Here is a 20,093-nt window from a genome sequence, read left to right on the forward strand (position 1 = left end):
AAATATGGATCTTTTCCAGTCAATTAGACAGGTAACTGTCTTTCAAATTTTCTTGGCATAAATGAGTAAGTGCATCCAGGGCTGCACCTGTTTGTTGAAACATCTCAGTTCCTGGAGACTTCTGCCGATTCCTTCAGAGCAGCTTAGACTTCTTCCTTCAGTATCATTGGTTCTTGAACATATGCCACCTCCTGAAATGGTTGAACATCAACCAATTCTTTCTGGTTCAGTGACTGTGTATTCCTTTCATCTTTTGATGGTGTCTGCATCCTTCAATATTTTGCTCATATGATCATATTGCAACTCAAGGCTTGAACTTTTTCTTCAGTTCTTTCAGCTTGAGAAATGCTGAGTGTGTTCTTCCCATTTGGTTTTCTAACTCTAGGTCTTTTCATATCTCATTATACTTTACTTTGTCTTCTTGACCTAACCATTGAAATCTACAGTTCAGGTCGCTCTTTTTTTTTTTTTTTTTTTTTTTTTTTTTGTTGTTGTTGTGATTTTGGTGAAAGTTTACAGAGCAAATTCATTTTCCATATACATTTTATTTCATGATATTGATTCCAATCCCCATAATGTAATAGCTCTCTTTCTACTTCTTCCCTGTAGTTACATTTTCCCTATGTCCTTCTTTCCTATGCATTCCTGCCCTCTGAGCTATCTCCCTATGCAAATACTATGATTGATTGTTCTAAGGACTGTGTCTACCTGGTGTAAGTGTTCACCTAATATGCCTGTCTATAGTTTGATTGGAAGCCACCAAAGTGAGTTTATTTCCAGATTTAAAGGGTGACTAGAGGCCATAGTCTCGGGGTTTTAGCAAGCTCTATCAGACCTGTAAACTTGGTCATTTTTATAACATAGAATTTTGTCCCACATTGTTCTCCTGCTCTAAGCAGGATCTCCTGCACTGATCCCTTTCTGAGTGGTTGACAGTGGTAGCTGGGCAGCATTAGTTCTTTGGTGTCATGGTCATATGGGATGAGGTTTGCATGGTCCACTAGTTGGTTGGACAAATTGTTTCCATGTCTCTTTGGTTTTCTTCATTCTTCTTTGCTCCTGACAAGGAGAGACCAGTTATTGCATGTAGATGGCTGCTTGAAAGCTTTTAAGACTGCAGTCACTACTCACCAAAGTAGGATGTATAACAATATCTTTATATAGTATGTTATGCCAATTGAGCTTGATGTTCCCCACAACCATGGTCTCAAGCCCACAGGTGCAAAAACCCACTCTGTCAGGGTGGTTGGCTGTTGCTAAGAAGTTATCATAACTTTCTCCTCTGTTAGTTCTATTTATATTGACATTATTACAGCACATACAAATACATATACAGAAATACTGTCTATCAAACTTACATATGGTCATGAATATATTCCTTTTTGCCTAGACATATCTGATCACTCAGCCTGCTACATATGCATCTACCTGTAGATTAACATTTGTTATTACTGACAATGCTGTATTTTGTATGTAAAAGTGTTTATCTTTATTGTCTGTACCTCTTGTGGACCTCTATGTGTCCCCATTTTCAGTAGTGTTTTGGTCACTTGCTTTTGGTATATTGCTTTTCACTTCACCCAAATCAATACTTGTCTCTCACCTATCTAGAAATTTTCACTCCCCTCCATCCCATCCTTGGTAACCAACAAAGATAATTTTCTTCCATATATAAACCTTTCCTTGACTTTTTACAATCTTACACTAATTTTTCCTTCTGTGATTGACTTCTTTCCATATTTGTTCTTCTGTGATTGATTTATTTCACTTAGCATAATGTCCTCCAAGTTCTTTCACAATATATGGTTTTTCACATATTCTACATTATTCTTTAGTGTTGCATAGTATTCCATTGAGTGTATGTATCATAATTTGTTTATCCATTCCTCCTTGATGGGCACTTACATTGTTTCCATGTCTTTCCTATCGTGAATGGTGAAAACATGAACATACATCTATTCATATCCTGCCTCTCACTTCTTCAGGATACATACCTAATGTAGTAATTAAGATTATATGTTGACTTGGCTGGGCTTGGTTTTAAGTGGCTGGGCAGCTAGTTGTAGTTATTCCCCATGATGAGACTGGTAATCAACTCCATAGTGGAATCTACTGTGAGCAGCTGAGTAGCAGCCTTAGAAATGTGATCTTACTTCCAGTATAGAAGAAGAAACTTTGAGAAAGATCTCTGAGATTTTTGGATAACTTGGACCCTGAATGTAGCTGAGTCTTCATATCAGTGGCCTGCCATGTTGAGACAGTTTCTGTACTTGAACCTTTGGCCTGTCGAGTTAGTTGTTCTATAATTTTGGACTGTGTCATTTTATTTGACAACCTTGGATTTGTCAGCTTTAGCAGCCAGCACCTGTCAGAGTTAAAAGAAGCCTCCAGCTTCAGTGGGCCAAGAGCAAGAGGCAAAGCTGAGGCCGAGGTTGAGGGGCTTTCACTCAGCCCTTAGAGGTGGTACTTTGAACACAGACTTCTAGCCTCCTAAACTGTAAGAGAATAAATTCCTGTTTGTCAAAGCCACCCATTTGTGACATTTTCTGTTAGAGTGGCAACAGAGAACCAAAACACCTAGCAATGGGATTGCTGGGTCAAATGGTATTTCTATTTCCAACTTTTTAAGAATTACCATACCAATCTCCACAGTGGTTGTATCATTTTCCAGTCCCACCAGCAGTGTATGCAAGTCCCAATCTCTCCCTGTCCTCACCAGAATTTATTTTCTGTCTTGTTGAACTTTGCTATTTTTCCTGTGGTGAGATGGTATCTCATTCTTGTTTTGACTTGCCACTCTCTAATGGCTAATTAACATGAACATTTCTTCACATGTTTTTTGGTGTATAGGTCTTTTGTGTAAGATTTATTCCCATGATTTTCATCTTTTTGGTAGCTTTTGTAAATTGCATTGATTTCTTTATTTCCTTTCCAGAGATCTCCTTGTTGATGTAGAGAAATCCAACTGATATTTGTATGTTGATCTGGTATCTGTCCACTAAGGTAAACATTTCAATATGTTCCAGTAGTTTTCTTGCTGGGCCTCTTGGGTTTTCTATGTATAGAATCATATCATCAGCAAATAGGAATCATTTTAATTCTTCCTTACCAATTTGCATACCTTTGATTTCTCTTTCTTGACTATTGTCCTGGCTACTCTAACTCACTACCATCAAGTTGGATCCTACTCGTAGTGACCCCTCCTTGCATTTCAGAGGGAGTATCACTATGGAAGTAGATTGCCCTAACTTCCTTCTGAGGAGTGGCTGGTCAGTTTGAACTGCCAGCTCTCTGGTTACAGTCAAACGCCTTAGGTTTCCAATATAATGTGGAATAGAAGTGGAAATAGAGGACATTCTTGAAAATGGTTTCAGTCTCTCTTCATTGAGAATAATGTTGGCTGTTGTTTTTTTATATATGCCCTTTATTATGTTGAGGAATTTCCCTTCTGTTCCCATTTTGCTGAGAGTTTTTATCAGGAATGGGTATAAGATTTTATCAAATGCCTTTTCTGAATGTATTGATGTGATCAAGTGATTCTTTCCCTTTATTTTACCAATGTGACAGATTACATTGGTTGTTTTTCTAATGTTGAACCATCCTTACATATCTGCTATGAATCCCACTTTGTCATGATATATTATTTTTTTGATATATTGTAGGAGTCTACCAGCTAGGATTTTGTTGAAGATTTTTGTATCTATAGTCATGATGGATATTGATCTATAGTCTCTTTAGGTAAGTAGTGTGTATAGGTAAGTAGTGTTTAATAGTGTTTAAGTAAGTAGTGTGTTTCTAGAAATCTGTTCATTTCTTTGAGGTTTTCAAATTTACTGGTATACAGTTCTTCATAGTATCCTGATATTATCCTTTTCATTTCAACAGCTTCTGTTGTGATGTTGCTCATTTCATTTCTTATTCATGTTATTTGCATCTTCTCCTTCTTTTCCTTTGTTAAGTTTGACTACGGCTTGTTGATTGCATTAATATTTTCAAAGAACCAACTTCTATTCTTGTTTTTTTCTATTGTCTTTTTATTTTGTTTCATTTATTTCTGCTCAGATCTTTATTATATCTTTTCTTCTAGTGAATGTAAGCTTTTTTTATTCTTTTTCTAATTGTTGGTGTTGGTTTAAGGTGTTGATTTTGGCTTTTCCTTATTTTTTGATATGAGCATTTATTTCTATAAATTTGTTTCTGATCACAGCTTTTTCTGTGTCCCAAATATATTGGTATGTTATGTGTTCATTCTCACTTGATTGATGGAAATTTTTAATTTCCTTTTCATTTCTTCTATTGCCAACTAGTTTTTAAGTAGGATGTTATTTAGTTTCCAAGTGCTTGTGCTTTTTCCATTGATCTTCTTATTGTTAATTTCTAATTTTATAGCTCTGTGATTTGAGAAGATGCTTTGCAGTATTTCAGTGTTATTTATTGAAGCTTGCTTTGTGGCCTAATATATGATCTATCCAGGAGAATGTTCCATGTCTTCCAGAAAAGAATGTATATTGTGCTGTTGTTGGGTGAAGTGCTCTGTTGATATCTGTAAGCTCAAGTTGTTTAATTGTATTGTTTAGTTCTTCTATGCCTTTTTTGAATTTGTTTCCAGTTGTTCTATCTTTCATTTAAAGTGATGTACTAAAGTTTCCTATTATAACTGTGGAGTCATTTATTAGTCTTTTCAATTCTGTTAAAGCCTGACTTACGCACTTTGAGGCTCTTTCACTGGATAGATATGTAGTTATTTATTATGGTTTTGTCCTTTTGTTTAAATGATCCCTCTCTTATGGTATTTTTGTCTTAAACTTTATCAGAAATTAATAGTGCCACTCTTGCTCTTTTTTGATTGACATTTTCTTGATGTATCTTTTTCCAACCTTTGATTTTTAGTCTATTTTTGTCTTTGTGTCTAATGTGAGTCTCTTGTAGACAGCATATTGATGGGTCATGTTTTCTTATCCAATCTGCAACTCTCCATCTCTTGAGTTATGCATTTAATCTATTTACATTCAGTGTAATTATTGACAAGTATGAATCTGTCACTGTCATTTTGTTACATATTTTTTCTTGATGTTACTGATTTCTTTGTTCCATATAATTTTCTGTGCTAGGCTATTTTGTTTATGAATCCTGTTATCATTTCCTTATTTGCTGTTGGTTTAGTATTTGCTAAATATTTGTGCCTCTTCTATTTTTTTATTTTGATGTAAAGGTTTATTATTTTTCTTTGAGGTTACACTGTAATTTATTACTTTATTTCCAATTTTAAAACAGTCTGTTGTATCTTATAATTGTCTTGACTTCTTCAGCATTTAGAAGTTCTATACCTCCACTAGCTCTGGTAGCATAGTGGCTAAAGCACTTGACTGCTAACCAGAAGGCTGGTGGTTCAAACCCACCAGCCACTCCTTGGAAGGAAGGTTGGGCAATCCTACTTCCGTAGTGATACTGCCTCGGAAACCCAAGGAGGGGTCGCTATGAGTTGGGGCCGACTCGACGGCACATAACAACAACAACAATACCTCCACTATTTATTCCCTCTTTTTAGTTTGTAGTTGTCTTCATTTACCAATTGATGTCTCAGGTTTCCTGTTTAAAATCTTGCAGTCTTACATTACTTTGGATACTTCTGCAACTGGAATGGTTTCTGGGTTATGTCATGATGTGTGTTAAATATTGGTTGTTGTCTGGTTTTGTTTGTTCTCTGTCTGAAAGACTCTCTTTAGCATCTCTTGTAAAGTTAGTCTGGTTTTAATGAATTTCCTTAATTTCTGCTTATCTGCAAATGTCCTAATTTCACAATCATATTTGAGGGACAGTTGTGCTGGGTATATAATTCTTGGCTGGAAATTTTTTTCTTTCAGGATTTTATGTACATCATCCCATTGCTTTCCCACCTGAATGGTTTCTGCCAAGAAATGAAAGCTTAGTTTTATTGGTTTCCCTTTTGTAGATGACTTTTCATTTTTCCTGTGCTGCTTTCAGGATTGTTTCTTTATCTTTGGATTTGATGAGTTTGATTATGATATCTTGGTGATTATATTTTGAGGTCTACTTGTTTGAAGTTCATTGAGCTTCTTGAATGGATATCTTCTCATCTTTCATCATATTAGGGAAATTCTCTTCCAACAAATCTTCAACAATTTTCTCTGTGGTTTCATTTGTCTCTTCCTGTTCTGGAATTCAGATTCACGTAAGTTATTCCACATGAATATTATGCCTTCTTCATTTTGTTTTGATCTTTTTTTCCAGTTGATCCCTTGTTGTTGTTATTATGTGCCATCGAGTCAGACCCGACTCATAGTGACCACTCCTTGGGTTTCCGAGGCAGTATCACTACTGAAGTAGATTGCCCCATCTTCCTTCCGAGGAGTGGCTGGTGGGTTTGAACGGCCAGCCTTCTGGTTAGCAGTCAAGTGCCTTAGCCACTATGCTACCAGAGCTCCCAATTGATCCCTTAGCAAAGTAGTATTGAGGTATTTGTCTTCAATCTCACTAATTCTATCTTCCATTGATTTGATTCTGTTCATTTGTCCATTCAATGTGTTACCTATTTCTGAAATTTTAGTGTTAATCCTCTTGATTTCTAATTTTTTGTTTTTGTATCACTTCTAATTTTTTTTTCATTTATTTTTTTCAGTTTGTTCTTATATTGTTTCTCTAGATTGTTCTAGAGTTTTGTCTGTGTTTTTGTTGATTTTGTCAGTGTTTTCCTCAATCCATTGAAGGTAGCTAAATATAATTCTTTTTAATTCCTTACCATGGAATTCCAATGCTGCTTCTTCCTCAGGGAGGTTTTCTGGATCTGTATCCTGGTCCATTGTTGTACTATTTCATCTTGCTTCTTTGTGTGGATTGGGATAGTTTTCTCAGAGATATTGTGATTATATGTTGTGATTATATGCTGATTATATGTTGGTGTGATTTGCCTAAGATTTGTTCTTTATTTTGTTTTGATATATCTAAGTAAGAAAGGTACTGTGCACGTCTATTCATTAATTGGCAATACATATGCACTCACCACCTGTCTCCTGGTGTGTGTGATAGAAAAAGAGAGGGCACAGATATCTGTTAGCTGTTAATGAAGAGCAGTGAAAGGTGATTTGGGCTAGTGTTGGCTGCCATCTATCATTACAGTTTGTGCAGAAGCCACTTGCTTCTCTCAGCTACACTTCTCACTTGCTTCACTCAATGGGTGGGGCTGCAGGAATTGTGGGTATGATTGGGTCATGTGAGTATGGTTGCGTCTCCCACTCAATTAGACAAAAATAAAAGAAAGAAAGAAAGACACCCACCAAAAAAAAAAAAAATTAAAATAAGGGAACAAAAAAGTACAAATCACCTAAAATACAGGAACAATTTGGAAAAAAATAGGTAGGGCAATAAGTGAGAGGAAACGTTTTTTAAAAAAGACAAAAGAAAGATAAAGAGGAAAAAAACACACAATATCTGGAGAGAGGAGGAATAAGAGAAAAGAACAAGAGTAATAAAGAAAAAATGAGATAACTGCAAAAGAAAAACAAGAGATGGAAAGGACCAAAAGAAAAAAAGAAGAAAAAGGAAACAAGGGAAAAAAATAAAACAGGAAAAACAAGAAGAGAAAAGAAAATAAATAGAAAAGAAGAAGAAAAGAATAATTTAAAAAAAAAAAAAAAAACTGGGAACTGGCAGGACAACCAAACTCTGTCAGGACATAGAAACTGGGAAGGAATTCCTGTTGATCCAGAGGAAGAGTGGAAGTGAAGGATGGCCATGCCTCTGTTCACTAAGAGGGTGTGCGATATAAGAGTAACAAGGGGAATATTGCACTTTTCTGGTCATCAGCCTCTATTGCAATGACCCATGCTGTCTTCAGCCCATGCTGTCCTCAGCACTTGCAGTCCTTGGCAAGTGAAACTTATTCATAGTTTGCTGCCTGGATCAAAATACCATTTGCAAATATTCAAAATCATTGGGCCACTAGCAAATATTCAAAATGGCTGTGCCCTAAGGACAGCAACTACCACAGTTCAGGTTGTCTACTTATGTTCTGTTTTCCTTTCTGGTCATCAGCCACCAGTGCAGTTGCCCATGCATCTTTGATAAGCAGAGCTGATTCTTAGGTTGTTACCCAGATTGAACACCACTTTTAAGTATTCTAATTGGTCATGCCATCAGGACAGCCAACAATATACAGCTGTGCTCTGTTTGTCTCCTTATTTACTGTTTCCTTTCAGGTTCTTCTACTAGTTGATATTTTATCCACTTCTTTATCCTTTCCTTCAAAGCTCAGAGTTCCAGGATTATCATTTTTATATGTTTTAACTGGTTTCTCATTTCTTTGTTAAAGAGGGTCTGTGTAGCTTGTCTGCCTATCCCACCATTTTTCCAGAAGTTTCCCTGTGTAGCTCTTTATTTCAACATTTCTTCCTTTTGCTTTAGCTACTCTGTATTTAAGAACAGGTTTCAGAATCTCTTCTGACATCCTTTTTTTTTTTTTTTTTCTTTTTTCTTCCTTTTCTATCTTTTTAATGAACTTTTGCTTTCCTGAAGAAAGTATGATGTTCTTGATGTCATCCCACAAATCATCTAGTCTTTGGTCATTGGTGTTCAATGCATTACATCTGTTATTCAGATGGTCTCTAAATTCAGGTGGGATATAATCAAGGTCATGTTTTCACTCTCATGGACTTATTTAACTACCTTCAGCTTCAACTTGAATTTGCATATGAGCAACTCATATCTGTTCCTCAGCCAGCTCTTAGGCTTGTTTTGACTGATGATATTGAGCATCTCCATTGCCTCTTTCCCCAGATATAGTTGATTTTATTTCTGTGTATTCCATCTGGCAAGGTCCACATATATAGTTGTCATTTATGTTGTTGAAAAAAGGTATTTTCCATGAATAAGTTGCTGGTTTTGCAAAATTCTATCATGTGATCTTTAGCATCCACTTTATCACTGAGGTCATATTTTCAAACTACCACTGTTTCTTCTTTGTTTCCAACTTTCCTATTCCAAACACCAGTAATTATCAATACATCTTGATTGCATGTTTGGTCAATGACAGACTGCAGAAGATTGTAAAATTTTCATTTTCTTCATCTGTGGCTTTAATTGTTGGTGAATAAATTTGAATAATAGTTGTATTAACTGGTCTTCTTTGTAGACTTACAGATATTATCCTGTCACTGACAGCATTGTACTTCAGACTATGTCTTGAAACATTCTTTTGGACAATAAATGTGACACCATTCCTCTTCAATTTATCATGCCCAGTATAGTAGAGTATATTGTTTCTGATTCAGACTGGCCAATACCAATCCATTTCAGCTTACTAATGCCTAGGATAGCTATCTGTATGTGTTCCATTTCATTTTTGACAACTTCCAATTTTCCTAGATTCATACTTTGTAATTCCATGTTCCAATTATTAATGAATATTTAGAGCTGTTTCTTCCTATTTGGGGTCATGCCCCATCAATAAACAAAGATCTCAAAAGCCTTACTCCATTGATATTATTAAAGTTGACTCTACTTTGAGGAGGCAGCTCTTCTCTAGATTTATTTTGAGTGACTTCTTACCTGAGGGACTCATCTTCCAGCAGTATGTCAGACAATGTTTCATTGCTATTCACAAATTTTCTGAGTAATAATATATCAGACAGTATTTCACTGTTATTCATAAAATTTTCAGTGGTCAATTTTTTTCAGAAATGGATGGCCCTATCCTTCTCCCCAATCTTTGTCTGGAAGCTCCACTGAAACCTATCTAACATGGCTGACTCTGCTGGTATTCAAAAGACTGGTGGCATAACCTCCAGCTGTACACCAACACACAAGCCCCTACCCTGCACCAACTAAAAGAAAAGTGGTTGCTGTTTGATGCCATTAAATTGACTTTTGACTCATAGCAATCCTATAGGACATAGTAGAACTGCCCTACAAGGTTTCCTAGGTTATTATTTTTACAGAAGCAGTTCACCATATCTTTTATCTCATGGAACTGCAGGTGTGTTCAAACTGCCACCCTTTTGGCAAGTGGCTTAGGTCACTGAATTATGTGGCCATGTGCTTAACCATTGCACCACAAGTGCTCCTACTATAACATTACAGTAATTTAGCAGTCTGTTACTAGTACAAGGACAGACATAAAGAACTATGTAACAGACTTGAGATTCCAGAAACAAACCCATATATCTTCAGCCAATTAATTTTCAACAAGGATGGTAAGTCTATTCAATGGGGAAAGAGTAGTCTCTTAAATAAATAGTGCTTGAAAAACTGAATTTCCACAAACAGAAGAATGAACTTGGACCTATACCTCACACTATATGTGAAAATTAACTCAGAATGGATCAATGACCTAAGTATAAGAGCTAAAAGCATATGTCTCTTAGAAGAAAACATAAGGGTAAAATTTCAAGAATTTGGTTTTGATATTGGAGTCTTAGATATAAAACCAAAAGGACAAGTAACAAAAGACAAAGTAGATAAATGGAACATAATCAAAATTTTAAAAATTTGTGTGTGAAAGAATGACTTTATTAGAGAGTGAAGAGACAACCTACAGAGTGGGGAAAATATATATATATATTTGGGAAATGTATATCTGGTATGTCTGATATTACTGTCTACAATATATAAAGAACTTGCTCTACTGAACAACAAAAAGACAAGCCAATTTTTAAAATGTGCTAGTTATTTTAGTAGACATTTCTCCTAAGAAGATATACAAGTGGCCAAGAAGCCCATGAAAAGATGCTCAATATCATTAGTCATTAAGGACATATAAATCAAAACCACAATGAGATATCACTTCACTCTCAATAGGATGTCTATCACCTGGAAAACAAAAAAAGATAAGTATTGTTGAGGATGTTGACAAATTGGAAGAAATTGGAGTCCTCCTGCATTGCTGATGGGAAAATAAAGTGGTACAGCCACTGTGGAAAACATTATATTTGTTCCACAAAAAGTTAAACATAAAATTGCTATATGACCCAGCAATTCTACTCCTCCATGCATAACAAAAAGACTTGAAGGCAAGAACTCAAACAGATACTTTTACAGTAAAACTCATTGCAGCATTATTCACAATAGCCAAAGGTGGAAACAACCCAAGTGTGTATCAACAGAGGAAGGGAAAAATAAAATATAGTATACAATGTAATATTTTTCAGTCATTAAAGAGCAGTTCTCATACATGCTACAACACAAATTAACCTTGAAAACATTATGCTGAATGAAATAAATCAGATTCATAAGAGCAAATATTATATGATCTCACATATATGAAATACCTTGAATAGGCAAATGTACAGACATAAAAGTTTATTAGTCGCTTATTAGTGGGGGGTGTGGGCAGTTACTGAAGCAGTACTGCATTTTTGTTTTGGGTGATGAAAAAGTTTTGGAAATGAATAATGGTGATGGTTGCAAAACCAGTTTTTTTTTTTTTTTAATTAATCTCACTAAATTGTACCCTTAAATATGGTTTACATGGCCAGATTTGTTATATGTATTTTATCACAATAAAATAAAAAATAATTTTATCTACAGTGTACCTAGAGAAGTTTCAATAGGTATTATATTAGTTCTTTCCTTTAGCACATACCTGTTCAGCAAGGTCATTCAGGGCTCAGCTCAAATGTCATCTCCTCAAAAGTGCCTTCCCTGGCAACCACCGTAAAGAAAATTTCACCCTCAGTCACTGAACAAGCACAGGACTCTTTTCTGTTTAATTTTACTTACTCATTTATCTACTTGATTACTCATTCATTTTCTGCTCTGTGAGGGCTGGGCATTTGTTTGTTCTTGTTGACACCTGTAGCAGTACCTGGAACACTTTCTGAGATGCTGAGAAAGCTCATGAACACTTGTTAGATGAATGAATTATAGGCATGGACTCTAGCCAAGAGGAGCTCCCATCATGAGAAGGAAGGCATGAAAACACTGCTTTGACTTGGGCAAGAGTTCCAAGAAAGTTTCACAGACCAAATGTGGTCTTCCTAGCCTGGAGAGGAATCAACCACAGTTAGCTCAGACTTCACTTTGGTATGCCTCCACAATCCCTCAAGTTCACTTGTAAGAGAAGCTTCCATCATCTGCTCATCACTTCCTCATCTCCTGATGAGCCACTCCCTTGAACTGCTCAGGGCATCCATTGTACCTCACTGGGTAAATCTTGAAGTGACTCAGAAAAGCAAGAGGGTTCCTTCTTAGAAGGGAAGGCTAGAAGCAGAAAGAGCCAATTACAGCCTCCCTAGGACACAGTTTTAGCACACTCTTTGGTGTGTGCCACAAAACACCTTCTGTCTAGTCAAGAGCCAGTTCTGGGTTCAGTTACCAACTTTTACCAAATACTTCTTTGTTGAAAAGGGAGAAAACAAAAACAACAATCTGTGGTAAGAGTAAAGTTGTTTTGTGTTTTGTTTTGTTTTGCTTCCCTTTAGAAAAAAAAATGGAAATAAATTATGTAAAATTGCATAAACAAATACCAAACGAAAAAAAAAAAATCATTGCTGTCGAGTTGGACCTGAATCATAGTGACCCTTTGTTGGGTTTGCAAAGCAGTTTCACTACAAGTAGATTGCCCAATCTTCCTTCTGAGGAGTGGCTGGTGGATTTGAAGATAAATAAAATACCATTTCCTCTAGAATAATTGTATAATGAGGTTTTTTTTTTTGTTTTTTTTTTTAATTGTTGTTGAATTGGCTCTGACTCATGGTGACCCTTTGTATGTAGGAGTAGAACTGAACTCCATAGGGTTTTCAATGACTGATTTGTCTGAAATAGATCACCAGGCCTTTCTTCTGAGGTACCTTTGTGTGGACTTGAATATCCAACATTTCCATTAACAGCTCAGTGCATTAACCATTTGCACCACCAGTGACTCCTATATTGACTAAGGTGAGGTAGAATTCTATACTCATATTTTACTAGTAAGAAAATAAATTACTATAAACATTTTGGAAAGAAATTTGGAGTCTGAGAAATGTTTACACCATATCAATTATGATTGTATAATTTGTGTTTTGTACCATCCTAAGGGGCACTATTCACCTTGAAGGAATTACAGGTTTGATCATTGAGACAATTTTCCTGCAGATGGTGGATGAAGGTCTGGAGGAAATGGCACCACTTTTTAATTTGTGCAAAGTCAATTTATCAGTTACTGACAAGGGTAATTTATGTACACTAACACTCTGGCTCCATTTCCATGAAATCTATGCTGAGGGAAAAAATTTCCAGTGCAAAAAATGTTTTGTTTACAAAGATGTTCATCACAGCATTATTCAAAAATTGCAAACAACCTAAACATCCAATAGTAGTTGCAGTGTAGTAAATTACCTGGTATGGCTTTTCCAGCCATAAATCTTTGTAAACTCCATGGTGGAATTTGCTGTGAGCAACTGAGGAGCTCCTGATTGTAAAAGTTATCCACCTGCGGTATCTCTGTTGGGAGTGGCACAAACCAATGTTCTGGGAAGTTCGCTGTCTCTCAGGAGCTTAGAATTCTCATGTTATGATTGGCTAATTTGTCCACTCTGTCAGGCTCAGAAGGAGGCCTCCTAGAGGCAGAACTCTCCCTCTAACTGCTGGCTGAGAAGGACATGCTGCTGAGAGAAATGCATTCCTGAGAGAAACACGCACCTGAGAGAAACACACTCCTGAGAGAAACACACTCCTGAGAGAAACACACTCCTGAGAGACATGTGCTGCTGGGAAAGAGACACAAGAGACACATTGCTGAGAGAGATATTTGAGAGACATGCACTGCTGAGAGAGAGACTGTGAAAGACTGTTGTCTGAGAGATGGCAGGCTGAGAGATACAGTGTTGTTCCTGAACTTAAATTGTAGCCTGGTGTTTCCCTATTAAACCCCATAATTTCTGAGTTCTGTGTGGCCACTACAGTGAATTATTGAACCAAGCAGAAAGGTAGTGAGTGTTGCAGGAAGAACAATTGGTGTCAGGGTTGATAAAAGGGCTGGAGGGAGGCAGCATGTCTGGCCTCGCAGGAATAGACCTTGGGCTATTGATGGTGATTCTGTCTTCCTCTCGTGCAGTTAGAGGAGGTCAGAAGATGTGGCCTTCCTGCCCCTTTGGCAGTAGGGAAATGATTAAATCAGCTGTGGCACACAAAATTGATATTTATGAACTGTTTAAAATATGGAAAAAGTTTCTGCTATTATCATAATTTTATAGTCAGTGATACAAAGTTGTGTATACAGCATGATTACTATTGTTTAAAGTAAACATTTTTCTTTTTAAATATTCCTAATAAAAATACAAGATGGTAATAGGTCAAAATATTAGCAATAGCTGTTTGGAGGTAGTAAGATTACTGGTGCTTATTTTTGTCTCTCTAATTTACTATATTATCCAATTATTTTAATGAGCGTATATCCATTTTATATTGAAACTCACAGCAATAATTTTTTAGAAGTAGAGAATAGCTAGAAATTAGAACAGAATTAAAACCTTTCAAAATTCAGTTGCTGAAATGTGAAGATATTAAAACCTGAGATGTTGTTTCAGCATATTTGGAAGATGTTCTGGTACATGAGCCAAGGAAATTATTTTATAGCATCTGCTCCACAAACCCTCATCTGGAGCAGGAACCAGAGAAATAAGAAGCTTTAAATAAGGAAAGAGAATAATCTTGTCACCAAGAGTATCATTAACACTCACATGAAGTGTGTTAATATCCACACCCCTAAACATCTCAAAGAGCAGCCTTTGGGAGAAAATTTGACAGAGGCTATATAAAAGGGCCCCTGTCTCAATCATCATGTAATGGTTATGTTGAAAATATTCCCACATATCCCTACTTCACACCCATAGGGGATAACAGTCATGAATTTATCTCAATTTTATTTGAAACAATAGATTTTTATGCTCTCTGCCTCTAGATTTACTACCCATGATACAAAATAAAAATTGTTCTTTTCAGCTCAACTGATCTATTTTGTTTTTCCCAGAGCTCCATTCTGAGGAAGAAGAATAACTGAGTAATCTTGAAGGTTAGGAGAGTTCTTTTATGGTTCAAATAGTGACAACTACACAGTTCAGGCTCTGCTATACCCATATCTGCATCAGTTCCAACCAAGTCAAACAGAATGTTTAGTCACAACCTATCCCAGTCACTGGGTCCTAAAGGGATAAGAAAGCCACACCTTCTGACCTCCTGTAATGCCACAAGAGGAAGACAGAATCACCACCAGTAGCCCAAGGCCTATTCTCACGAGCCAGACATGCTGCCTCCCTCAAACCCTTTCACCAACCCTGACACCAACGTTCCTCCCACAGCACCTACCCTGTTGGATTTGATAATTCACTGCAATGGCCACACCGAACTCACAGATTATGGGGTTCACAGAAGCAATAAGCTACAATTCAAGTTCAGGAAGATGTTCAGTCTCTCTCTCTTTCAGCCCACTGTCTCTCAGCTGACAGTCTTTCAGCCAGCAATGCTCATTGTCTCTCTCAGCAGTAAGTGTCTCTCAGTGTCTCTTGCTCAGCAATGCATGTCTCTCATATCTCTCAGCTGGCAGAGAGAGATTCCTTCTGCCTTTAGGAGGGCTCTTTTTGAGTCTGGCAAACTGGCCAAACTAACAAATCCCAACATCAGAATTCTATACATCTAAGAGAGAGTGAAGGAGCTCTGATAGCATAGTGGCTAAGACACTTGCCTGCTAACCAAACGGCTGGCGGTTCAAACCCACCAGCTACTCCTCGGAAGGAAGGTTGGGCAATCCTACTTCCGTAGTGATACTGTCTCAGAAACCCAAGGAGGGGCCGCTATGAGTCGGGTTTGACTCGACGGCACATAACAACAACAACAACAAAGAGAGAGTGAGCCTCTCAGAAGATTACTTTATGCTGCTCCCAACAGAAATACCCCAGGTGGATAACTTTAACAATGAGGAGCTACTCAGTTGCTCATGGCAATTTCCACCATGTAGTTTACAAAGACTTATGGTTAGAAACATAGTGCCTAAGGCACTTGAGTGCTAACCAGAAGGCTGATGGTTCAAACCCACCAGCCACTTCTCAGAAGGAAGGTTGGGCAATCTACTTCCTTAGTGACACTGCCTCGGAAACCCAAGGAGGGGTCACTATGAGTCGGGTCCAACTTGACAACACATGACAATGACAACAATATGGCTAGAAAAGCCACACTATGTAATGTACTACACTACACTTCAGGCCACCCCCTGATTTTTCTAGCCATTATTCTTTTTATACTTCAAAAATTAACATCCCTTTTACCATCAGTTTAAAAATAACCACACCCAGGAAAGTGTGTAAGCCAGCCACTTCATGCCTTTATTTTCCCTCATTTTAAATAGCCAATTTCTAATTTTCCCATCCCTATCAAACCAGTCGGGGCCGACTCGATGGCACATAACAACAAACAACAACAACAACATCAAACCAGTACTCTGAGGAGGCAAGCATGCTCCTTTCTCTCTGAAGAATCTTCTGTTCTTCTTGGAAACGTTGGGCATCTGCATCCATAAACAAGCAAAGTCCAGCCCAGCACAAACCATCAAAGTGCAGCACCTTAACACCAGCTCAGTGTCAAACATCTTTGTCTCCATTTGGTTGGGTTCAGCTCTAGCCATCTCAGCTAGGTGATGGGGTCTAGCTGCCAAGTTTGGGAATCACACTCTTCCTTTCACTTCAGACCAGCCAGCACCTTCTCTCACATCCTCAGTCCACAGGGACTATTCCAAAGCACATACGTTCAGAACTCATTGCACTTCAGATCATCAGACCAACTAGCCCTTCCTCTCATCCCCAGCCTCCATGGCCTAGGTTATTGAGTATCAAACTCAGCCTGTTTCTTCTTTGCTGTACTTCCCCCATTTCCACTGAAGTGGACCCAGGTGGTCATAAGCAAGCAGCATCCAACCCTATTACTATCTGGCTTCCTTTAACTTCCAGTCCTGGAAAGGGTTTCTCTCATGGACCATGACTTTCCTGTCTTGATGCACTCAAAGCCTAACAGTTTGCTTGAAATTCAAAGATCCAAGCAGTCTTTCCCCACCCCCCCCCCACCCCCACAGATTCTTTCTTCAAATGCAGATCTTTTATCCCAGTAGTTCTGGTTGGGTTTTTTTCAAATGCAAATTTCCTCACTCAGCAGGTTCTGATTGGGGCTCAGGTTTTCTACCTAAGCCCCCTATACTGAAACAAAGCCTGTGTTTCTTCTGGGGAAATTCTATTTCCCCTTTTAACATATCCAATCAAGTTTCAGCTGAAGATAGACGTACATACTCTCTGTAATCCATACTCCATAATCATTTCTAACACACAACTAAGTAAGAAGGTAAGAGAACATGCAGTATCCATAGTACATTCAGATAAATACGTAATCCAAAACATAATCCTTTTTAAAACACTGCACTTTCATCCTTTAACCTGGATGATCACAGATTATGGGGTTTATTAAAGGAGCAGCAGGGTACAATTCAAGTTCAGGGACATGCTTGCTCTGTCTCTGTCTCTCTCTCAGCCTGCTGTCTCTCAGCTGACAATCTCTCTCAGTCTCTCAGCCAGCAGTGCATGTCTCTTGGTGTCTTCTCTCTCTCTCAACAGTGTGTGTCTCTCAGTGTCTCTCTCAGCAGCATGTGTCTCTTGCTCAGCAATGCATGCATCTCACATCTCTCAGCCAGCAGTGAGGGATTCCTTCTTCCTCTAGGAGGGCTCTTTTTGAGTCTGGCAAACTGGCCAAACTAACGAATCCCAACATCAGAATTCTATACATCTGAGAGAGAGTGAACCTCTCAGAAGATTACTTCATGCTGCTCCCAACAGAAATACCCCAAGTGGGTATTTTAACAATGAGGAGTTACTCAGTTGCTCATGGCAAATTCCACCATGGAGTTTACAAAGACTTACAGGCTAGAAAAGCCATACTGTGTAATTTACTACACTGCACTAGGGCAAAATAATCTCACCTAAATCCAGTCTCCAGCATGCCATGGGATAATCAGGTTTATTTTTGCCATATTAAATTTCCTAAATCTGACTTCTGATTTTCTTCAGATCTCTTCTTGAGCTAGAACCCTGCTCTAAATCCTAGCCACTTGGTTATTCTAAGTGATGGTTGGATATTATTCTAATATTCCCACATGATTGCTGAGTGTCAGTGCCAAACAAGACAAAGTTGTCCAATGTCAGTTTTTAAGTCACCATCATTAGGCTGCTATCATACATGCCTCTCCTACTAGATCATTTATTCATTCTCCTGGCAAATATTTTTAAGCATCTACAATTACATCAAAAAGAACCTGGTTGCATAGTGCATAAGGCATTTAGCTGCTAACCAGAAGGTTGTCAGTTCAAAGCCACCAGCTACTCCATGGAAGGAAGATGAGGCAATCTACTTTCATAAAGATTTACAGCCTTAGAAATCCAATAGGGGTCACTGTGAGTCAGAATTGACTAGATGGCAGGAGGTCTGACAATATATCCAACATGACACTGTAGATCCCATGGATTGAAGGTTATGTTCTAATTGGATAATCAGAAAATTAACATATTAGCAAGTATGTAGATAATCACAGGTTTCTAAAAGTACTATGAAGGAATTAATGAAGATGATGGGATAGACAAGAAGAAATTGTAAGGATGGGCTTGATCCAGTCATGCCAATTGCTGGGCTAATTTGGACTAGAATCTCCCAGATATCTATAGACACAAGTTGGAACTCTGCAATTAGATTGCTTCAGGCAATCTGATTGAACATGGCTGATCCTGGCTTCCCCCTCCCCAGCAGATCTCCTTTGATGTCACAGCATGCATGATAGATGAGCCTATAAGAGTTATGGATGTATTGAGAAGTAATTAGGAGGAACCAACCAAAGAGTTGAAAACAACCATGAAGAGGATGAAAAGGTAGCATACTCCTCTTCCCTAAGAATCATTTTCCAACTTTAGCTGGAATCTTGTGGAAGACATTTCATCACTCAATCCCACCTCCAGAGATTCTGATTTGATATTCTAGATAAGGCTCAGGAATTTTAATTTTTAGCAAACAACCCCAAGTTACTCTGATATCAGTGATCCTGGTACCATGCATTGAAAAACCATGCAATAGAGCAAGGAAAAAATAATGATAACATTCAACAGTTATCATTGAAAAGTTTTTTGAGAGAAACTGTATAGCACAGTGGGAGCTCTGGTGGCATAGTGCCTAAGGCATGTGACTGCTAACCAAAAGGTTAGCAGTTCAAACCCACCAGCCACTCCTCAGAAGGAAGGTGAGGCAATCTCCTTCTGTAGTGATACCACCTCGGAAACCCAAAGAGAGGTTGCTATGAGTTGGATCCAACTCCATGGCAGTAAGTTTGGTTTTGGTTTGGTATGTTGCTGTTGTTATTATGTGCCCTCAAGTGGGCCTCAACTCATAGAGACCCCTCTTTGGATTTCCAAGGCAGTATCACTATGGAAGTAGATTGCCCAACCTTCCTTCTGAGGAGTGACTGGTGTGTTTGAACGACCACCCTTCTGGTTAGCAGTCAAGTGCCTTAGGCACTATGCTACCAGAGCTCCTTGGTTTGGTATAGAACAGTAGTAACATGTATGGGATTTAAGGTCAGGCAGATCTGCCTTGTATCTTGGCTCTACTTATTGTGACCTCAGCCTCATTTTTCTCATTTGTAAAATAGAGGAAATAAAGAAAACTACCTCATGGGATTATTGTGAACATAAAATGAGACATTTGAAGGCATTTAACCAGGACCTGGCATATGTTAAGTACTTAAGAAATAGTGTGTAATGGTAACAATGATGATGGTGGTGATAGTGTTGGTGATCATTATGGTAGTGATAATGCAAAAGCAGAATTTGGAAACATGTATTTGGTTTCAAAGAAGTATTGTTCATTCTGAATGCATTGCATTTTTCCCAGAGGGGGCAGAGTCCTTCTAAAGTTGCCAATCATCTTGGGGGGAGGCATCTAAATAAAATAAACAAAGGAAAACAGTAAAACAAAGACTCAGGCATTAATTCTCAGAGCAGAGACTGACCTAAATATTATAGAAGACAAATTAAGGAGAGTTGGAAAGAGTTGTCACACTGGTCATCTTTTTTTTTTTT

The sequence above is a fragment of the Orycteropus afer genome, unplaced genomic scaffold, assembly GCF_000298275.1.
Source record: "Orycteropus afer afer isolate SDZICR_OR568_19922 unplaced genomic scaffold, OryAfe1.0 scaffold00449, whole genome shotgun sequence".
Classification (NCBI taxonomy): domain Eukaryota; kingdom Metazoa; phylum Chordata; class Mammalia; order Tubulidentata; family Orycteropodidae; genus Orycteropus; species Orycteropus afer.